Source organism: Gorilla gorilla, chromosome 10, assembly GCF_029281585.2.
Source record: "Gorilla gorilla gorilla isolate KB3781 chromosome 10, NHGRI_mGorGor1-v2.1_pri, whole genome shotgun sequence".
Taxonomy (NCBI): domain Eukaryota; kingdom Metazoa; phylum Chordata; class Mammalia; order Primates; family Hominidae; genus Gorilla; species Gorilla gorilla.
Genome location: NC_073234.2, coordinates 46,422,706 through 46,445,907, shown reverse-complemented (window position 1 = coordinate 46,445,907; position 23,202 = coordinate 46,422,706). Strand labels below are relative to the sequence as shown.

The 23,202-nt window shown below is 37.6% G+C and overlaps 1 pseudogene; it reads right to left on the bottom strand.

The window, feature by feature from the left end:
- Window positions 1–17,584: 17,584 nt before the first annotated feature.
- Window positions 17,585–21,508, bottom strand: LOC129526068 (small integral membrane protein 10-like protein 1; annotated as a pseudogene).
- Between the last annotated feature and the right edge of the window lie 1,694 nt (window positions 21,509–23,202).

Below are 23,202 nucleotides of genomic sequence, written 5' to 3'. Positions count from 1 at the left end.
ATTGCCAAGGCAATGCTGAAGACTAAGAACATGGCTGTAGAATTTATACTACCAGATTTCAAGACTTATTACAAAGCTACATTAAATGAAATATTGTATTGGCTGGGCACAGTGGCTCTCCCCTGTAACCCCAGCACTTTGGGAAACCAAGGCGGGCAGATCACTTGAGACCAGGAGTTCAAGACCAGCCTGGCCAACATGGTGAAACCTCCTTTCTACTAAAAATACAAAAATTAGCCTGGCGTGGTTGTGTATGTCTGTAGTCAGCTACTCAGGAGGCTGAGGAACTAACACTGCTTGAACCAGGAGGTGGAGGTTGCAGTTAGCCAAGATCATGCCACTGCACTCCAGCCTTGGTGATGGAGCAAGGGAATCAGTGACTATCTCAAAAAAAAAAAAAAAAAGAGTATTGTCAACACAAATAGAATAGAATAGATAGTTTGGAAACAGATTCAAACATATATAGTCATCTGATTTATACAAAGCATTCAGTACAAATCAATGGGGAAAGGTGGTCTTTTCAACTCCTACATGTCAATTGCATATCTAGTAAAAAAAATACATACGATACACAAAATTATTTTGAGCTAAATCATAAAGTTAAAGTGGATTCCTTTTTATCAATTAGAAAAAGAAAGACCAATTAAAAATGAACAAAATACTTGAATACGTACTTCCCCTAAAAGGATATCAAAATGGCTATTTTGACCCATTCCAATCATTACTTGTTCCTAGAGTAAATAATATCCTAAATTGCATGTGTTTAAACTTTATGTAAATAGAATCATACAGTATGAATCTATTTGAAATGTTCCCAACACATAGAAATGATAAATACTCAAGATGATTGTATTAGTGCATTCTCACACTGCTATAAAGAAATACCTGAGCCTGGGTAATTTATAAAGAAAAGATGTTTAATTGGCTCATGGTTCCACAGGCTGTACAGGAATCATGACAGTTTCTGGGGAGGCCTCAGGAAACTTTCAATCATGGTGGAAGGCAAAGGGTAAGCAGACACATCTTAGATGGTTGGAGCAGGAGAAAGGCGGTGGTGGGGGTGGGGTGGGGGGGCAGCAACGAGGTGCCTCTCACTTTAAAATAACCAGATCTCATAAGAACTCACTTATTATCATGAGAACAGCACCCAGGTGGAAATCCATGCCACGAACCAATCACCTCCCACCAGGTCCCATCTCCAACATTGGGGATTACAATTTGACATGAGATTTGACTGGGGACACAGATCCAAACCATATCAGGATGGATACCCTAAGTACCTTGACTTGATTATTACATATTCTATACATGTAACAAAATATCACATGTATCCTACAAATATGTGAAATATTACATATCAATGATCTAAAGAAGAATTAGTATTAAATGAACACATTTTGCTGAACATAGAATAGGGGTCATGGAAGACAAAGTTGAAAAAAGCAAACATGGGAACCAAGATGGCCGAATAGGAACAGCTCCGGTCTACAGCTCCCAGCGTGAGTGATGCAGAGGACAGGTGATTTCTGCATTTCCAACTGAGGTACCGGGTTCATCTCACTGGGGAGTGCCAGACAGTGGGGGAAGGACAGTGGGTGCAGCACACCATGCATGAGCCAAAGCAGGGTGAGGCATCGCCTCACCCAGGAAGTGCAAGGGATCAGGGAGTTCCCTTTCCTAGTCAAAGAAAGAGGTGACAGATGGCACCTGGAGAATTGGGTCACTCCCACCCTAATACTGTGCTTTTCCGATGGGCTTAACAAATGGCACACCAGGAGATTATATCCCGCACATGGCTTAGAGGGTCCTACGCCCACGGAGCCTTGCTCATTGCTAGCACAGCAGTCTGAGATCAAACTGCAAGGTGGCAGCGAGGCTGGGGGAGGGGGGCCCGCCATTGCTGAGGCTCGAGTAGGTAAACAAAGCGGCCAGGAAACTTGAACTGGGTGGAGCCCACCACAGCTCAAGGAGGCCTGCCTGCCTCTGTAGGCTCCACCTCTGGGGGCAGGGTGCAGACAAACAAAAGGCAGCAGTAACCTCTGCAGACTTAAATGTCCCTGTCTGACAGCTTTGAAGAGAGTAGTGGTTCTCCCAGCACGCAGCTTGAGATTTGAGAATGGGCAGACTGCCTCCTCAAGTTGGTCCCTGACCCCCAAGTAGCCTAACTGGGAGGCACCCCCCAGTAGGGGCAGACTGACACCTCACATGGCCGGGTACTCCTCTGAGACAAAACTTCCAGAGGAACGATCAGGCAGCAGCATTTGCAGTTCACAAATATCCACTGCTCTGCAGCCACCACTGCTGATACCCAGGCAAACAGGGTCTGGAGTGGACCTCCAGCAAACTCCAACAGACCTGCAGCTGAGGGTCCTGACTGTTAGAAGGAAAACTAACAAACAGAAAGGACATCCACACAAAAACCCGATCTGTATGTCACCATCATCAAAGACCAAAGGTAGATAAAACCACAAAGATGGGGAAAAAACAGAGCAGAAAAACTGGAAACTCTAAAAAGCAGAGCGCCTCTCCTCCTCCAAAGGAACACAGCTCCTTACCAGCAACGGAACAAAGCTGGATGGAGAATGACTTTGACGAGTTGAGAGAAGAAGGCTTTAGAAGATCAAACTACTCAGAGCTAAAGGGGGAAGTTCAAACCCATGGCAAAGAAGTTAAAAACCTTGAAAAAAAATTAGACGAATGGCTAACTAGAAAAAACAATGCAGAGAAGTCCTTAAAGGACTTGATGGAGCTGAAACCCATGGCAGAAGAACTATGTGACGAATGCAAAAGCCTCAGTAGCCGATCCAATCAACTGGAAGAAAGGGTATCAGCGATGGAAGATGAAATGAATGAAATGAAGTGAGAAGAGAAGTTCAGAGAAAAAGCAATGAACAGAAATGAACAAAGCCTCCAAGAAATATAGGACTATGTGAAAAGACCAAATCTACGTCTCACTGGTGTACCTGAAAGTGACAGGGAGAATGGAACCAAGTTGGAAAACACTCTGCAGGATATTATCCAGGAAAACTTCCCCAATCTAGCAAGGCAGGCCAACATTCAGATTCAGGAAATGCAGAGAACGCCACAAAGATACTCCTCGAGAAGAGCAACTCCAAGACACATAATTGTCAGATTCACCAAAGTTGAAATGAAGGAAAAAATGTTAAGGGCAGCCAGAGAGAAGGGTTGGGTTACCCACAAAGGGAAGCCCATCAGACTAACAGCGGATCTCTCGGCAGAAACTCTACAAGCCAGAAGAGAGTGGGAGCCAATATTCAACATTCTTAAAGAAAAGAATTTTCAACCCAGAATTTCGTATCCAGCCAAACTAAGCTTCATAAGTGAAGGAGAAATAAAATACTTTACAGACAAGCAAATGCTGAGAGATTTAGTCACCACCAGGCCTGCCTTAAAAGAGCTCCTGAAGGAAGCATTAAACATGGAAAGGAACAACCAGTACCAGCCACTGCAAAAGCATGCCAAATTGTAAAGACCATCGAGGCTAGGAAGAAACTGCATCATCTAATGAGCAAAATAACCAGCTAACATCATAATGACAGGATCAAATTCACACATAACAATATTAACTTTAAATGTAAATGGGCTATATGCTCCAATTAAAAGACACAGACTGGCAAATTGGATAAAGAGTCAAGACCCATCAGTGTGCTGTATTCAGGAAACCCATCTCAGATGCAGAGACACACATAGGCTCAAAATAAAGGGATGGAGGAAGATCTACCAAGCAAATGGAAAACAAAAAAAGGCAGGGGTTGCAATCCTAGTCTCTGATAAAACAGACTTTAAACCAACAAAGATCAAAAGAGACAAAGAAGGCCATTACATAATGGTAAAGGGATCAATTCAACAGGAAGCGCTAACTATCCTAAATATATATGCACCCAATACAGGAGCACCCAGATTCATAAAGCAAGTCCTTAGTGACCTACAAAGAGACTTAGACTCCCACACATTAATAATGGGAGACTTTAACACCCCACTGTCAACATTAGACAGACCAACGAGACAGAAAGTTAACAAGGATGTCCAGGAATTGAACTCAGATCTGCACCAAGCAGACCTAATAGACATCTACAGAATTCTACACCTAAAATCAACAAAATATACATTCTTTTCAGCACCACACAACTATTTCAAAATTGACCACATAGTTGGAAGTAAAGCTCTCCTCAGCAAATGTAAAAGAACAGAAATTATAACAAACTGTCTCTCAGACCACAGCATAATCAAACTAGAACTCAGGGTTAAGAAACTCACTCAAAACAGCTCAACTACATGGAAACTGAACAACCTGCTCCTGAATGACTACTGGGTACATAACGAAATGAAGGCAGAAATAAAGATGTTCTTTGAAACCAACGAGAACAAAGACACAACATACCAGAATCTCTGGGACACATTCAAAGCAGTGTGTAGAGGGAAATTTATAGCACTAAATGCCCACAAAAGAAAGCAGGAAAGATCCAAAATTGACACCCTAACATCACAATTAAAAGAACTAGAAAAGCAAGAGCAAACACATTCAAAAGCTAGCAGAAGGCAAGAAATAACTAACATCAGAGCAGAACTGAAGGAGATAGAGACACAAAAAACCCTTCAAAAAATCAATGAATCCAGGAGCTGGTTTTTTGAAAAGATCAACAAAACTGATAGACTGCTAGCAAGATTAGTAAAGAAGAAAAGAGAGAAGAATCAAATAGATGCAATAAAAAATGATAAAAGGGGATATCATCACCGATCCCACGGAAATACAAACTACCATCAGAAAATACTATAAACATCTCTACGCAAATAAACTAGAAAATCTAGAAGAAATGGATAAATTCCTTGACACATACACCCTCCCAAGACTAACCCAGGAAGAAGTTGAATCTCTGAATAGACCAATAACAGGCTCTGAAATTGAGGCAATAGTTAATAGCTTACCAACCAAAACGAGTCCAGGACCAGATGGATTCACAGCCGAATTCTACCAGACGTACAAGGAGGAGCTGGTACCATTCCTTCTGAAACTATTCCAATCAATAGAAAAAGAGGGAATCCTCCCTAAATCATTTTATGAGGCCAGCATCATCCTGATACCAAAGCCTGGCAGAGACACAACCAAAAAAGAGAATTTTAGACCAATATCCTTGATGAACATTGATGCAAAAATACTGTCAAACTGAATCCAGCAGCACATCAAAAAGCTTATCCACCGTGATCAAGTGGGCTTCATGCCTGGGATGCAAGGCTGGTTCAACATATGAAAGTCAATACACATAATCCAGCATATAAACAGAACCAAAGACAAAAACCACATGATTATCTCAAAAGACACAGAAAAGGCCTTTGACAAAATTCAACAACCCTTCATGCTAAAAGCTCTCAATAAATTAGGTATTGATGGGATGTATCTCAAAATAATAAGAGCTATCTATGACAAACCTACAGCCAATATCATACTGAATGGACAAAACCTGGAAGCATTCCCTTTGAAAACTGGCACAAGACAGGGATGCCCTCTCTCACTACTCCTATTCAACATAGTGTTGGAAGTTCTGGCCAGGGCAATCAGGCAGGAGAAGGAAATAAAGGGTATTCAATTAGGAAAAGAGGAAGTCAAATTGTCCCTGTTTGCAGATGCCATGATTGTATATCTAAAAAACCCCATCGTTTCAGCCCAAAATCTCTTTAAGCTGATAAGCGATTTCAGCAAAATCTCAGGATACAAAATCAATGTGCAAAAATCACAAGCATTCTTATACACCAATAACAGACAAACAGAGAGCCAAATCATGAGTGAACTCCCATTCACAATTGCTTCAAAGAGAATAAAATACCTAGGAATCCAACTTACAAGGGATGTGAAGGACCTCTTCAAGGAGAGCTACAAACCACTGCTCAAGGAAATAAAAGAGGATACAAACAAATGGAAGAACATTCCATGCTCATGGGTAGGACGAATCAATATTATGAAAATGGGCATTCTGCCCAAGGTAATTTATAGATTCAATGCCATCCCCATCAAGCTACCAATGACTTTCTTCACAGAATTGGAAAAAACTACTTTAAAGTTCATATGGAACCAAAAAAGAGCCCGCATTGCCAAGTCAATCCTAAGCCAAAAGAACAAAGCTGGAGGCATCACACTACCTGACTTCCAACTATACTACAAGGCTACAGTAAGCAAAACAGCATGGTACTGGTACCAAAACAGAGATATACACAATGGAACAGAACAGAGCCCTCAGAAATAATGCCGCATATCTACAACTATCTGATCTTTGAGAAACCTGACAAAAACAAGCAATGGGGAAAGGATTCCCTATTTAATAAATGGTGCTGGGAAAACTGGCTAGCCATATATAGAAAGCTGAAACTGGATCCCTTCCTTACACCTTATACAAAAATTAATTCAAGATGGATTAAAGACTTACATGTTAGACCTAAAACCATAAAAACCCTAGAAGAAAACCTAGGCAATATCATTCAGGACATAGGTATGGGCAAGGACTTCATGTCTAAAACACCAAAAGCGATGGCAACAAAAGCCAAAATTGACAAATGGGATCTAATTAAACTAAAGAGCTTCTGCACAGCAAAAGAAACTACCATCAGAGTGAACAGGCAACTTACAGAATGGGAGAAAATTTTTGCAACCTACTCATCTGACAAAGAGCTGATATCCAGAATCTACAATGAACTCAAACACATTTACAAGAAAAAATAAAACAACCCCATCAACAAGTCGGTGAAGGATATGAACAGACACTTCTCAAAAGAAGACATTTATGCAGCCAAAAGACACATGAAAAAATGCTTATCATCACTGGCCGACAGAGAAATGCAAATGAAAACCACAATGAGATAGCATCTCACACCAGTTAGAATGGTGATTATTAAAAAGTCAGGAAACAACAGGTGCTGGAGAGGATGTGGAGAAATAGGAACACTTTTACACTGTTGGTGGGACTGTAAACTAGTTCAACCATTGTGCAAGTCAGTGTGGAGATTCTTCAGGGATCTAGAACTAAAACTACCATTTGACCCAGCAATCCCATTACTGGGTATATACCGAAAGGATTACAAATCATGCTGCTATAAAGACACATGCACACGTATGTTTATTGAGGCACTATTCACAATAGCAAAGACTTTGGACCAACCCAAATGTCCAACAATGATAGACTGGATTAAGAAAATGTGGCACATATACACCATGGAATACTATGCAGCCATAAAAAATTATGAGTTCATGTCCTTTGTAGGGACATGGATGAAGCTGGAAACCATGATTCTCAGCAAACTAACGCCAGGACAAAAAACCAAACACCGCATGTTCTCACTCATAGGTGGGAATTGAACAGTGAGAACACATGGACACAGGAAGGGGAACATCACACACTGGGGACTGTTGTGGGGTGGAGGGAGGGGGAAGGGAGAGCATTAGGAGATATACCTAATGCTAAATGACGAGTTAATGGGTGCAGCACACCAACATGGCACATGTATACATATGTAACAAACCTGCACGTTGTGCACATGTACCCTAAAACTTAAAGTATAATAATAATAAAAGAAAAGAAAAGAAAAAGAAAAAAGCAAACATAATTACATTATAATAAATGAAGAAATAAAAGTCATCCTAGAATAAATGTTACATATGTATAAAAAATTAACACAGATATTATTATCTGTGAAGAAGAGAAACAGAATAATAAAGTGGAAAAATATTTAAAGATATAACCTTAAATAAATTTTTATTAATGAAAATAAACAGGCCAAAAAGTACATAGTGCCTAAAAACAGTTGAAACAGAGCAGTCAAAACAAAGAAATAGACTTTGCGAGGCCGAGGCGGGTAGATCACGAGGTCAGGAGATCGAAACCATCCTGGCTAAAGTGGTGAAACCGTGTCTCTACTAAAAATACAAAAAAAAAAAAACAAAACAAAAAAAAAAAACGAATTAGCCGGGTATGGTTGCGGGTGCCTGTAGTCCCAGCTACTTGGGAGGCTGAGGCAGGAGAATGGCGTGAACCCAGGAGGCAGAGCTTGCAGGGAGCCGAGATTGCGCCACTGCACTCCAGCCTGGGCCCCTGGGCAAGACTCCGTCTCAAAACAAACAAACAAACAAACAAACAAAAACAAATAAATATCCAACTAGGTATTGGTGGATTTTAAAATACAGTGAACAGAGACTTTTACCAGTCAGACAAAAAGATAAAGTCCACAAGGCATAAATCAGGCTTGCTTCATAATTCTTCATCCCATCACTTAATGTTACAACACATTAGGATAATGCCTGTAAATTTTAAAAGCCAAAAATCTGTGACAATATTTTTAGATTCAGATAAAATGTAATTTTAATATCAAAGCAGGAATTAAAGAGATATAACTCCTAGTAAGTCTTCATGAACACAACCAGAGAAAGGAGTTCACTCAAGCAAGTAAAGAGTAGAGAAACTATGGCAGTAAGCAGTGAATCAGTTTAAATGCAGGCTTATGACTAAAATAAACATGATGTGTTTGATAACATGGTATGTTATCAAATACCATATAAACAATATAAATACCAATATCAAATACCATATAAAACAATATAAATTCTTATTTTGTAGAAATAATTATTTTATGTTGGTCACATCACTTAATAGAGATAAGTCATAAGCTAAGTGATATGTTCAATTAAACTAGATGCTAGAAAAGAATAAAATCCATGGAGGAAGGGGAAATACACTAATTTTCATAGTAGACAAACACAGATAGAACCAAATAAAAATAATGATTAGCATTAAAATGAAAACAAACATTTATTGATCTTTTTAGTGTACGTCTGATACTATTTCAAGTGACTGTAGTTGTTACTAACTCAAATTCTGACATTATACTTAGAAATTGTATACCTTATCTCCGTTTTGATGAGAAACAAATTGGGGCTCATAAAGGGTGAGTAATATGCTCATAACTTCACAGTGTTAAATGACAGAACTGATATTTAATACTATAATAAAATAATTTGATAAATTGTTGCTTCTAATAATATTCTTTATTGCAATAAACTTAAAGGTTTTATACATAAAGCAATGAAACAGTCAATACTGTGTATTTGTGGAATTTAGAGCATGGAGTAACAGGGAGCATAGTCTCTTTTACAGATCGTAGTTTTAAAATTCCAGTGTATACTTTTAAAGATTGGCACTTAAAAATATCAATAATGTGGGAGGCCGAGGTGGGCAGATCACGAGGTCAGGAGATGAAGACCATCCTGGCTAACACAGTGAAACCCCATCTCTACTAAAAATACAAAAAATTAGCTGAGCGTGGTGGCGGGTACCTGTGGTCCCAGCTACTCGGGAAGCTGAGGCAGGAGAATGGCGTGAACCCAGGAGGCGGAGCTTGCAGGGAGCCGAGATTGCACCACTGCACTCCAGCCTGGGTGACAGAGCAAGACTCTGTCTCAAAAACAAAATAAATAAATAAATAAATAATGCAGCATCAATAAGCAACTTTTTGATTGCATACCTGAAAATGTTTTGACCAGAATCAGAGGGGAGAGCAACTTAAAGTATGTAATAGATATACTATACTTTTATTATATTTATGTTTTTAAGTAAATACTAATAGTTTTTCCTTATTCTCTGATGACTGCTCCCTATTTCAAATTCTCCATTCACTTCTATTCCCAAAGTAGTATTAGTCTAATTTACCTTTTTGCATTTAGCTACATTAAGAACAATCCTAAAGGAACTCAGTTTCATTTCTGAAACATTTATTCATCATTACCTATTCCTTGCTAAGTCCTGTGCTTGCCATATACAATATAAATGTTGAATACATAAAATCCCTCACCTTGAGAGGTTAAAAATCTGAAACAAAATATATAATAAATTATGACTGTGAAAAGCACCCATTTGAGAAAAAGGGATGTTACTATGAGAAAATAAAGGAAAAATATTGCCTAAATTTTGAGAAAAAAGCTCAAATATAAATATGTCAGAAGGTTCTATTATTTCTAATGGATACTTCAAAAATTTGACTGCAAACAAAATGTTAGGGAAGCAATGATATATTGGAGATCCCACGATGCCAGAGTCCAGGCACTCTGTTTCCCAGTTGTTCACAGTCAAGCAATGTAAATAAAGAGAATTCTTAAATATTCTGTCAGTTTATCAATGCGAATAATGATTAAAGTTTTACACCAGTGGTGTAAAACAAAAGCAACACTTCCAACATTAAACAAGGCGTAGAGAATCCATAATGTCTATACTGAGGTGGAAACAAAAGAAATGAATAAATTCCTGGACACATAAAACCTACCAAGATTGAATTATAAAGAAATAGAAAATTTTGGCCAGGCACGGTGGCTCATGCCTGTAACCCTAGCACTTTGGGAGGCTGAGGTGGGTGGATCCCTTGAGGTCAAGAGCTCTAGGCCAGCCTGGGCTACCTGGTGAAACCTGTCTCTACTGAAAATACAAAAATTAGCTGGGCATGATGGCGGGCACCTGTGGTCCCAGCTACTCGGGAGGCTGAGGCAAGAGAATTGCTTAAACCTGGGAGGTGGAGGTTGCAGTGAGCCAAGATTGTGTCACTGCACTCCAGCCTGAGCAACAGAGCAAGGCTCTGTCAAAAAAAAAAAAAAAAAAAAAAAAAAAAAGAAAAAGAAAAAAAAGAAAAGAAAAACAAACAAACAAAAAACTCTCAACAAAGCAATAGTAGTGAGATCAAAGCCGTAACAAAAAGTCTCCCCTCAAAGAAAAGCCCAGGACCTGATGAATTCACTGCTCAATTCTATCAAATATTTAAAGAAGAACTAACACTAATCTTAAACTCATCAAAAAAACTGAAGGAGAAAGACTACTTCCAAAGTCATTCTACAAGGCCAGCAATAACTTGATACCAAATCCAGAAAAGAACACAATGAAAAAGCAAATTATAAGCCAATATCACTGATGAGCATAAATGCAAAAATCCTCAATAAAATACTAGCAAACCAAAACAACACATTAAAAAGATCAAGTGATCACCGTGATCCAGTGAAATGCATTCCAGGGATGGAAGGATGATTCAACATTTGCAAATCAGTGAACGTGATATATCACAACAGAATCAAGAACAAAACTTATATAATTATTTCAATAAGTGCCCAAGAAGCATTTGATAAAATTCAACATCCGTTTATGCTAAAAACTCTCATTAAAATGGGTATAGGAGAAACATACCTGAAAATAATAAAGCTCATATATGATAAACCCACTGCTAACATTGTACTGAATGGGGAAATATTAAAGGCCTTTCATATAAAGGCTGTAACAGGACAAGGATCCCCACTGTTGCTGCTATTATGCAAGGTAATACTGGAAGTCCTGGCCAGAACAATTAGGCAAGGAAAAGAAATAAAGGGAATCCAAACTGAAAAGGAAGAAGCCAAATTAGCCTTGTCCATAGACAACATGATCTTATACCTAAAAAAACCTAGACTCTACCAAAAAACTGTTAGACCTGATGACCTAACCCAGTAAAGCTGTAGAATACAAAATCAACATACAAAAATCAGTAGTATTTATATACATGAATAGCCAACAATATGAAAAAGAAATCAAGAAAGCAATCCCATTTACAATAGCTGCAACAATATAAAATACCAAGAATCAGTCTAACCAAAGATGTAAAAGAAAAGGTATAAAATGCTGATGAAAGAATGAGAAAAGAACCCACACAAAAATGTAAAGATACTCCATATTCATGGACTGGGAGAATCAATATTGGAAGAATGACAATACTCCCAAAGCAATTTACAGATTCAGTGCAATCTATATCAAAATACCAATGATGTTCTTTACAGTAATAGAAAAAAAAACTTCTAGAATTTATATGGAACCAGAAAAGGCCCTGAATAGCCAAAGCAATTCTGAGCAAAAAGAACAAAGCTAGCAGTATCACACTACCAGACTTCAACATTTACTCCAAAGCCATAGTAACTGAAACAGCACAATGCTGAGATAAAATAGACACAGAGATATAAATTGTGTAGCTTTATATCTACACAATTACATCTAACTCATCTTTCACAAAGATACCAAGGACATGCAATGGAAAAAGAACAATGTTTTCAATAAATAGTACTGCGAAAACTGGATAATTATATGTAGAAGAATTAAATCAGACCCCCCTCTCTCACTGTACACAAAAATCAAATCAAGATGGATTAAAGACTTAAAATGAATACCTGAAACTATAAAATTACTAGAGGAAAACACTGGAGAAATGCTCCAGGACATAGACATGGGTAAAGAATTTTTTTGTCTAAGATCTCAAAAGTATGAGAAGCCAAAGTAAAAAATAGACAATTGGGATTATATCAAGCTAAAAATCTTCTGTTCAGCAGAGGAAATAACCAACAAATTTAAGAGAAAACCCACAAAATGGAAGAAAATATTAGCAAACTATTCATCTAACCAACACATTTAAGAGACAACCCACAAAATGGAAGAAAATATTAGCAAACTATTCATCTGACAAGACATTAATAAATGGAATATATAAGGTACTCAACAGCAAAAAATAAATAATTTGACCAGAAATTGGCAAAAGATCTAAACAGATATTTCTCAGAAGAAGACATACAAATGGCCACCAATCATCTCACCTGTTTAAATGGCTTGTATAAAAAAGACAGGTGATAATAGATGCTGGTGAAGACGTGGAGAAAGGGGAATCCTAGTACACTTTTGGTGGAAATGTAAATTAGTGCAGAAACTACGGAGAACATTATGGAGGTGCCTCAAAAAACTAAAAGTAGAACTGCCATATGATCCAGGAATTCCACTATTGAGTATGTATCCAAAAGAATGGAAGTCAATGTATTAAAGAGATATCTGCACTCCCATGTTTGTTGCAGCACTGTTCGCAATAGCCAAAATATGGAATCAACCTAAGTTCCTATGAATGGATAAAGAAAGTGTGGTATATATACGCAATGTAATATTATTTATCCATAAAAGATAATAAAATCCTGTCATTTGCAGCAACATGGATGGAACTGGAGGCCATTATGTTAAGTGAAATAAGCCATGCACAGAGAGGCAAATATCACATGTTCTCACTCATATGTGGGAGCTAAAAAAGTGGATCTCATAATGATACAGTGTAGATTGGTAGTTACCAGAAGCCAGGAAAGAGAGGGGTAGTCGGGGGGGATGAAGAAAGAAGAGGATATAAATGTATTTATATCCACTGAACTGTGCACTTAAAATGGTAAATATGGCAAATAAAAGATTTATGTGGTAGGAGACCCCTTTTGTTGTTATTGCACATGACTATTGTTGATGACATTGTTATTATTGTTATTCTTTCCAAAAACCATGTGACCCACAGATTTCTAGCACAGAGATGCCTCTGGATAAATAGTTGTTTACAGAAATAAAATAAATCATGAATTAGAGTAAAAAGGCAGAAACATAATAAATGGAAGGAAAAAGAAAGGAACAGAGGTGAAAGAAAGAGAGAAGCAAAAGATAGAATTATTCTAAGAGATCATATGGAGAAAAACGGAGAACAAAATTCCCTGCAAATTTTAATTCTAAGAACAAGAAGAGAAAAGCCTGCACATTTCAGTGAAATATTTATCAGAGAAATGTTAGAATAAAGATGAAAAGTTTGGAGTTGGAATAACTGAAGAACTTGATAAACCAATTTCTACTTTTTGTCTCTTTCCTTATTTTTAAACAAGGCTAGAACTGGTATAATCTTCAACTTGCTTTCACCTCCAATACTCTAAGAAGATAAAATAAAATATAAATAATCATACTTTGGCTCATTCTTAGTCCATGGAGGTCTTTGGTATATATACTGCAAGTGCACACCCACAGAGGAACAAAGATGGCAGAAGGCAAGGAGGAGCAAGTCACATCTTACATGGATGGTGGCAGGCAAAAAGAGAGAGAGCTTGTGCAGGGGAACTCCTCTTTATAAAACCATCAGATCTCATGAGACTTATTCATTATCACAAGAACAGCATGAGAAAGACCTGCCCCTGTGTTTCAATTACCTCCCACTAGGTACTTCCTAGAAATTCAAGATGAGATTTGTGTGGGGACATGGCCAAACCATATCATATGGGAAGGCTGAGAGACAACAAACAAAACAAAGCAAAAACCAACAAAAATGGAGAAAGTCAACTAAGAAAAGAAAGGTGTATATGTGGACTTAAATGAACTCAAGGTCGAGAGTTTCTGAGGCTATAATCAGGAGTCAGTAGGGAGTGAGTGAACAGCAAGATATCCTGCAGTAGGAAGTTCCTACAAAATGTGTAAAGGAGGGTGAAAATACTAAGCCCAGCTATGAGCTAGTCACACAAAAAATAGGAAAATCTAGTCACAGTCTTTGAAAAACAAACTGGGCTCCCCTAAAAACACAACTGACAGGCTCTCATGTGTAGGCCACTCATTACCATTTTCACACTACATCCCAAGTGCTTAACATAAGATTAGGAATTAATTTCTTTTTTTCTTTTTTTTTTGAGACGGAGTCTCGCTCTGTCGCCCAGGCTGGAGTGCAGTGGCGCAATCTCGGCTCACTGCAAGCTCCTTCTCTCGGGTTCACGCCATTCTCCTGCCTCAGCCTCCCGAGTAGCTGGGACTACAGGCAGCCGCCACCACGCCCGGCTAATGTTTTTTGCATTTTTAGTAGAGACGGGGTTTTACCGTGTTAGCCAGGACGGTCTCGATCTCCTGACCTCGTGATCCGCCCGCTTCAGCCTCCCAAAGTGCTGGGATTACAGGCGTGAGCCACCGCGCCCAGCCAGGAATTAATTTCTTACTGCCCTTTAGCATTTGCAGCATTTCTTGGGTGTAAGTCTAATTTGTTTCCTATAATTAAAAAAGTTTTAAAATAATTGTATAACCCTCTTACCCCCAAATAGGTAGTAAAATTACTAGCTGCTCTTTTTAGATAATTATCTGTGTGTAATAGATTTCTCATTTACACAATTGGACCAGCCATGATAACTAGAATCCTGCCAACATCTTTACAGTGTCTCTCCTGCAGTGGCTGATTTCCTGTGTTCTCTCTTGAATTCTCTTCTTAACCTGGGAGGTAGAGCTTATGTTTCTCTGGACACATGCAATTTCATAATTGCTTCCTCTCGTACTAGGCTCTCTACTAATCACCTACTCTAAATCTAGCTCTCTGCCAGACCTATTTATTTCTTTAAGACACTAAAACTCTGCCGAATTAACAGAATTATAACAGAATTCATCAGTATTCCTGATGAACATAGATGTAAATATTCTTCAAAAAATACTAGTGAACCAAATTCAACAGCATATTCAACAAAAGACCATTCACCATGGTCAAGTGGGATTTGTTCCAGGGATGCAGGGATGGTTTAATACATGCAAATCAATAAACATGATACATCACTGTAACTATATTTTGTCTTTTAGCAGAATAAAAGACAAAATCAATATAATTATTTAAACAGCTGCTAAAAAAGAATTTGATAAAATTCAACATCTTTTTATTACAAAAACTTTCAACAAATTAGTTTGGAAAGAATGTACCTCAACAAACTAAAGGTTATATGTGACAAACCAACAGCTAACATTATACTCAATGGGGGTAAAGCTGAAAGCCTTTACTCTAAGACCTGGAACAGGAAAACGATGTCCACTTTTACCACTTCAATTAAACACAATCATATAAGTCCTAGCCAGAGGAATTAGGCAAAAGAAAGAAATAAAAGGCATCAAAACTGGAAAGGTGGAAGTTAAATTTTCCCTGTTTGCAGATGACATGATCTTATACAGAGAAAGAACCCTAAATAATCCACCAAAAAACTGTTAGAACTAACAAATGAATTCAGTGAAGTTGCAGGATACAAAATCAACATACAAAAATTAGTAGCATTTTTTTTGAACTTTTAAAAATGATGTTTATTTACATTAATTTTTAATCAAAGAAAAACATATACATAGTTAAAAAGAAATCAAATAATGCTGCTGGATTGGTAGTGAAAACCAGCAAACCTTTGCCTTTTCTCTACCCACCCCTGATTTCATTTTTCCAGAGACAACCACTTTTAACCCTTAGCAGTTTCTTATTGTAGTTTTTGTTTTGTTTTGTTTTGTTCTGAAAAGACATGTGTATACTGCTTTTTCTGGACTTTTCTACAACAGATCTTGATTGGCTTGCCACCATTACACACACATCTCTCTTCTCTCCCATCCTCCCAATGTTATAGAATTATTTCTTATAAAATCAGTATTCAGTAATTACATAATTATGACTAACTTTATATGGCTAGTATTGTTCACAGTTGAGATATACAGCGTAGTTTTTGAATTTTTATTTTTCCTGGGTTTCATAATTACCTCAGTTTTGTTTTCTTAACAAAAGAAAAATGTGCAGATCACTAATTTATCCCCATGCTCTCTGGAAAATGAAAGCTCTCTATATTCAAATACACCAGGTACTCTATCAATTTTTATTTTTTCAAATATTCTACCTGAGTTCTCCATCTTTAGGCATTTCCTGTTGACTTCTTACTGTTCTCCCCTACCATTCTCCCTCTTTAATACAGTTATATTACTATTTTAGAAACTTTATGGTTACCTTGTAAGTAATAAATGTCTTTTCTCCCTCAACAACAGACCATATCTTTCAACTTCCCCCCCCTTTTTGTTTTTTGTTTTTTTTTTGAGACGGAGTTTCACTCTTGTTGCCCAGGCTGGAGTGCAATGGCGTGATCTCGGCCCACTGCAACCTCCGTCTCCCAGGTTCAAGCTATTCTCCTGCCTCAGCCTCCCGAGTAGCTGGGATTTCAGGCGCCCGCCATCACACCCGGCTGATTTTTGTATTTTTAGTAGAGACAGGGTTTCGCCATCTTGGCCAGGCTGGTCTTGAACTCCTGACCTCAGGTGATCCCCCCGCCTCGGCCTACCAAAGTGCTGGGATTACAGGTGTGAGCCACTGTGCCTGGCTGAACTGTCCACTTTATAAGGACACTATCACCATTCCATTTACCTTCCTCTCTCTCCTTCAACGTTCCCACTTGTATTTCCACTGATATTTTTAAAATATGGCAGATAACATTTGCATTCCACTTGGTAACCTTAATTAAGTATGCCCCTAATCAATAAAAATCATAAACAGGATTTTTATTTTACGGTTATTTAAACGTTATTCACTGAACAGCCAAGCTTTGTGCTAGGAAGGGATTTCTTTTTCTTTGGCTCCAAGCTCTTGATTGACATCCTGCCACAGGAGCATTGAAATACAGCCCATTTTCTTACACTCTCACCATTCATTCAAAATCTTGCAGCATCTTATATTTGGTACTTGGAGGAGGATGCTTTTCCTGTACAGTTTTATTTTTTTTTCACCTAGTTTCTAATTATTATTGTTTTCTCTTGTGGGATGAAGAAGTATATGCCTTCTATATCATATCCTTAATACCTTCAGCTTCTTACTCCTTGAAGCCTGGCTTACAATCCAATCCAATATTCCTGAAGTTTACTGATATTTTTTCCTGTAAATTTTAGCCTTTAGAAAAAAAAAAAAAAGGCGTTCTCTGCCCTTTTTCACGTCCTGAAATTTGTCAGGTGTTTATTTTAAGGTTGCATAGTGTCTTAGATCTTTTCAAGGTTCTTAACTGAAGTTCTCTGTTCCCGGAGTCGTATATTTCCTCTTTCTAGGAATTGCAGGCTCTCCGTGCTCCCAGAGGAGTTCCACTGGCAGTGAAGAGCCCAGCCACGAAGGGCGCCTGAGCACTCTCAACAGACTGTGGGACTCGAGGTAGGCAGCTCTGCTGCGCCGCGGGGGCCCCTGGGAGTCTGCCATCATGCTGTCCGGGGAGGCCGAGGCTGGCAGCTCAGTCGCGGCTCTAAAAGTGTACCTGCAAGCAGATGTTGAGGATCACAGAGCCTGCAACGACATACAAGTATTGGAAGTTCATGAGTGCCAGGACAGCTCAAAGAAGGCAAGGAGGGTGTGGGAGAGTCCCTTGCAGAAGACCCCGTACGAGGTGGGGGCCGCAGAGGGGCTTGAGGCCCTGATGGCCAAGGAAGACGGAGCCAGGGGCAGGGCTATGGGCCTAGTGTGGCCCCCCACTCAGATCCTGGAGCCAAGGTCCGCAGACCTCCCCAGCGATGGCCAGGACTGGTGGCAAAGGAAGGCAAAGCAGCCGCTGCTGCTCCGTCCAGTGCAGCAGGAGCAGGTCCTCCAACTAGTAGTATTTCTATTGGTTAATAGTGAACTACCTAAACAAGAAATCAAGAAAGCAATCCCATTTATAATAGTGCTAAAAAACCTAGGTATAAATAATATAATCAAGGAGGTGAAAGATCTCTACTAAGAAAACTGTGAAACACTGATGAAGGAAATTGAAGAAGGCACAAATAAATGGAAAGATATCCCATGTTCATGGGTTGGAAAAAATCATGTTAAATGTCTGTATTACCCATAGTGATTTACAGATTCAATGCAATCCCTGTCAAAATGCGATGACATTCTTCATAGAAATAGAAAACAATGTTTAAATTTGTATGAAAGCACAAAATACCCTAAAGAGCCAAAGCAATCTTGAGCCAAAAGAACAAAGCTGGAAACATCACAGTACTGAATTTCAAAATATCCTATAAGCTATAGTAGCCAAACAGCATGGTACTAGCATAAAACAGACATATAGACCAATGGAACAGAATAGAGAATTCAGAAATAAATTTACATATTTACAGCAAACTGATTTTGACAAGAGTGCCAAGAACACACATTGGGGAAAAGACTGTCTTTTCAATAAATGGTATTGGGAAAATTGGATATCCATATGCAGAAGAATAAAATTAGACCCTTATCTCTCACCTGATACCAAAGTCAACTCAAAATGGATTAAATACTTAAATATAAGATTGAAAACTATGGAACTACTAGAAAAAAATATAGGGGAATACTTCATGATATTGGTAGGAGCAAGGAGCTTTTGGAAAAGGCCTCAAAAGCATGGGCAACAAAAGCAAAAATGAACACATGGGATTTCATCAAACTAAAAAGCTTCTGTAAAGCAAAGGAAACAATCAACAGAATGAAGAGTCAATCTACAGAATGGGAGAAAGTATTTACAAACTGTGCATCTGAAAAGGGTTTAATATCCAAAATATATAAGGAACTCAAATAACTCAATACGAAGAAAACAAAGAACCCGATTTAAAAATGGGTGAAAGACCTGAATGGACATTTTTCAAACGAACTTTTGCAAATAGTCCACAGGTATATTAAAAAATGCTCAACATCACTAAACACTAGGGAAATGCAAACCAAAATCACAGTGAGATATCACCTCACTCCAGTTAGAATGGTTATTATCAAAAAGACAAAAAAAAAAAAAAAAAAACCAAGTGTTAGCAAGGAGTGGAGAAAAGGGAAACCTTACATACTACTGTTGGGAGTGTAAATTAGTACCATCATTATGGAAAACAGTAGAAGAGTCTTCAAAAAATTAAAAATAGAAATACCATATGATCTAGTAATCCCACTACTGGGTATACACTCAAAGGAAAAGAAATAATATCTCCTGCACTCGCCTATTTATTGCAGTACTGTTCACAATAGCTAAGATATGAAATCAACCTGTGTCCACCAATGGGTGAATGAAGAAAATGTGATATATATGATATATATCATACATAAATATATACACACATATATTCACACATACAATGGAATACTATTCATCCATAAAAAATATAAAATCTTGTCATTTGCAACAACATGGATGAAGCTGGAGGACATTATTAAGTGAATTAAGCCAGACACAGAAACACAAATATTGCATCATCTCACTCATATGTGAATCTAAAACTGTTGATCTCATGGAAGTATAGAGTATAAGGGTGGTTATCAGAGGCTGAAGTGGTTGGGAAGAGGGGGCATGGTGAGATAGTCATCAAATAATACACAATTACAGTTAGATAGGATGAATACATTTCAAGAGATCAATTGTAGAGCAAGGTGACAATAGTTAATGATGATACGTGGTATTCTTGAAAAATGTAGAGAGTAGATGTTATTTGCTGTCACCACAAAAATGATAGCTATGTAAGATAATGCATCTGTTAATTAGCTAGATTTAACCGTTGCACAATGTATATGTACATCAAAACATCATGTTGTCCATGACATACTACATGTTATTTATCAACTTAAATACAAATAAATAAAAAAAATCAGTTCTACAAAGAAAAAAAAGTTTGATAGAATTCATTAGTAGAAAAAAAAACTAGTTGCCCCAAACCACAAATAATTTGCCCTCTGCCTCTAATATAATTTTTTGGATATATTCAAGTTTTACATCTGCCCCATAAACCCTTCTTTTTGGAGAGCAAAGCCCTGGAGGCTCAGCATATGTTTTAAATTGGTGCTTAATATTCAGAGCCCCCGTCAAAATGAAAGAAGCTGCCTCTGCTCAGATCACTTGTCCATCTGTCTTTCTGTTCTCTTCGCATTAACATTTCCACAATCTTTCCTAAACCTGCCATATCATTAACATGAAACATTCAAGTGGAAAGAAGCCAACCAGTATCTTCCTACAATCAAAGGGAGGCTGGGCAACTTAGGTGAATCAAATAGAGATAAATCTTCAATGCTACTCTCAGTGACAATGTGAAGGGCTCTGGCTGAAGTGACAGCAGTCGGTTGCTGTCCTGTGGCTAAAAGGAAAGATAAAGGTGTTGAGATGAGACACCCGCTATCTTAAATCTGTTGAGAACTGAAATGCCAAGCTTTATCTATTAGGTTAGTGCAAAAGTTGACATTAGCTTTAATGGCAAAACCGCAATAACTTTTGCACTAACCTAATATGTCCCTATGATCCCCAAACTGGAAGCATCCTAGTAAAAAGAGAGGTCCAGAAAAGTTCCAATACTAAGTCCTGGTTATTCTATTTATTTATGGTCTCTCTTTGAGTATTTAGTACATTCTTTCTATGTGACAGGACTGTGTTGGTGAATAAGATGATAGGTTCTTTCTCTTCCAAATGCTGAGGAGTATTCATTCGGAATCATAGACATTGAATAAATAGCTACATATATGAATGTAACAAAATAAAACGAAGGGCCATAAGAAGGATTAAAAATGAGCACAAACTCTTTCCTAGCACCCCCACTGTGGAGAAATGGATTCAAACAGGAGAAATTATGGGAGTGAATAGCCTGGCTTGGTTTCTTATCCTACCTCACCTATCTGCATAATATGATAAACAAGCTCAATTCTCTTTTCTCCTGTGCAAAGAAGTGAAATTTTTCTCCTTTATGAGACAAAGAATAAAAGCAAGAATGAAGTGAAACTGGTTATCAGTATTATTTTGACACTGGAAAACATGATAACTAATTAATGGTTTATACTTTCTCAGTGGCAAATGAAGCATGACTTCTTCCATACTCCCAAACCAGATAGCAGTCCCCAATATCCATGGATCCATCTCCTGAACACCAGAAATGATTTTTGTCATTCTTCTCTTAATGTATCCTTTTATTTTCATTTATAACCAAGACCCTCAAACAAGCGAATGGTTATGACGTCTTCTGGCATTTCCCAATGAGTATTTTCTTCAGCTAAGAATTAGGTAGGAAATCATTAAGTTCATTGAAGGCAATACACAATTTATTTTTTAGTACAAATGCAGCTCTTCCTCTGGGCTTGGGCATGATATGTGGTACTCCAGTTTGTTGGTTTATTTGTGTCAAAACATGACACAGACATTTTCAGCTTTATCTACTGATACTTTCCTTAATCTGATACCCAAGCTAAAAATAACAACTTTGTTCTTTATAGCCAAATAACCAAGGAATCATTAATCTTGCAGTGCTACAAAATGTCCTTCCAGATTTCTAAATAAAATGCATCATTTAAGTAACCTATATTTGTCTGTATTTTAATACTCTACCATTGAACAGTATTGAAATAGAATGAATGTGTGGTCATTTATAAGTATTCTTATCATATATCCCTGTCAGTCTCTTTAAACTGCCCAGTGTCTCCATGACAATTCATAGGCCTCAGGAATATACTGACACTATGTAAAGAATATTACTACAATGATACCTCCTGTGAAAGTGTGATTACAAAGCATAAGCTCAGAAACTTACTAATTGTAGTTGTGTCTTCAGAAGAAATGATGGTCATGACCTCTGGAAAATAAATAAGATAAATTAAGAAATTACTGATACGCCTACTAAATAGTTGGCCAGCTAATTTCCTACCAACTCAGTTAGATTCAAATGATATAAACTAATGATAGATAAAAGGAACAGGAGTAATATAAGAGTATTCGTAAAAAGCATAATTAATAATAATAATTTCTAATTGTTTTTAAGATAAAACTTTAATTCTACTAAAAAATAATTTTTTACTGATGTGGCAGTCTTCTTTCCCTGGATATATAGTGGTTAAGAAAGAATAAAATTTCTCAATATCAAAACTTGTGTTTTCACCTCTATCATCAGTATTGAATGAAGTATCTTTAGATCCAGGGTGAAGCTGCTCTTAACTAGCTTCTAAAGAGTTCCTCAATCTTTATTCCCATAGACTTACCGCTGGAAACTATGAGGCTGGACACACCCACCATCACAAGAAGAACCAGGAAGGTAAATGGAACAAATCTGTGAAATACAGAAGGCTCAAGTAGGTAATACGCTAAGTGCTTCGATATTAGTTGATGGTCCTTTTATATCAGGCATGATCTAATAGGACCTGCTTTTCATATTAAGGTTTAGTGATTTGAAACAAGGACAATAAAACTAAAACAAACAACATAGCCTGAGGCCCAATGACAAGGACACTGACTTCAAAGCACCTTAGGCATTTAAATGGAATGTGAGGCCAAGTTGTCTAAACCAAAGAATTATCTAAAGAAGACTCTCATTTCTTAGCTAACCTTCAGATATTTTTCTGAGATTTTCTATCAAAAATTATTTGAACTCAAACTTTTAGCTTCTTATAGCCTGTTCCATATAAGTTAGAATGTTCCCCTTTTCCAAGATGAAGTTATCTTATCCTCCAGATTCCCTTCTCTTCAATATCTTCTAAATTATCCCCTTTCATTTCTCTTTCTTAAAGTCTATATTTCTTGTTATTCCTGACTTTTAACACATTATGTAATTCATTGTAAATCCTTCTTTTATTAATCATTAAAATAAACAAAAC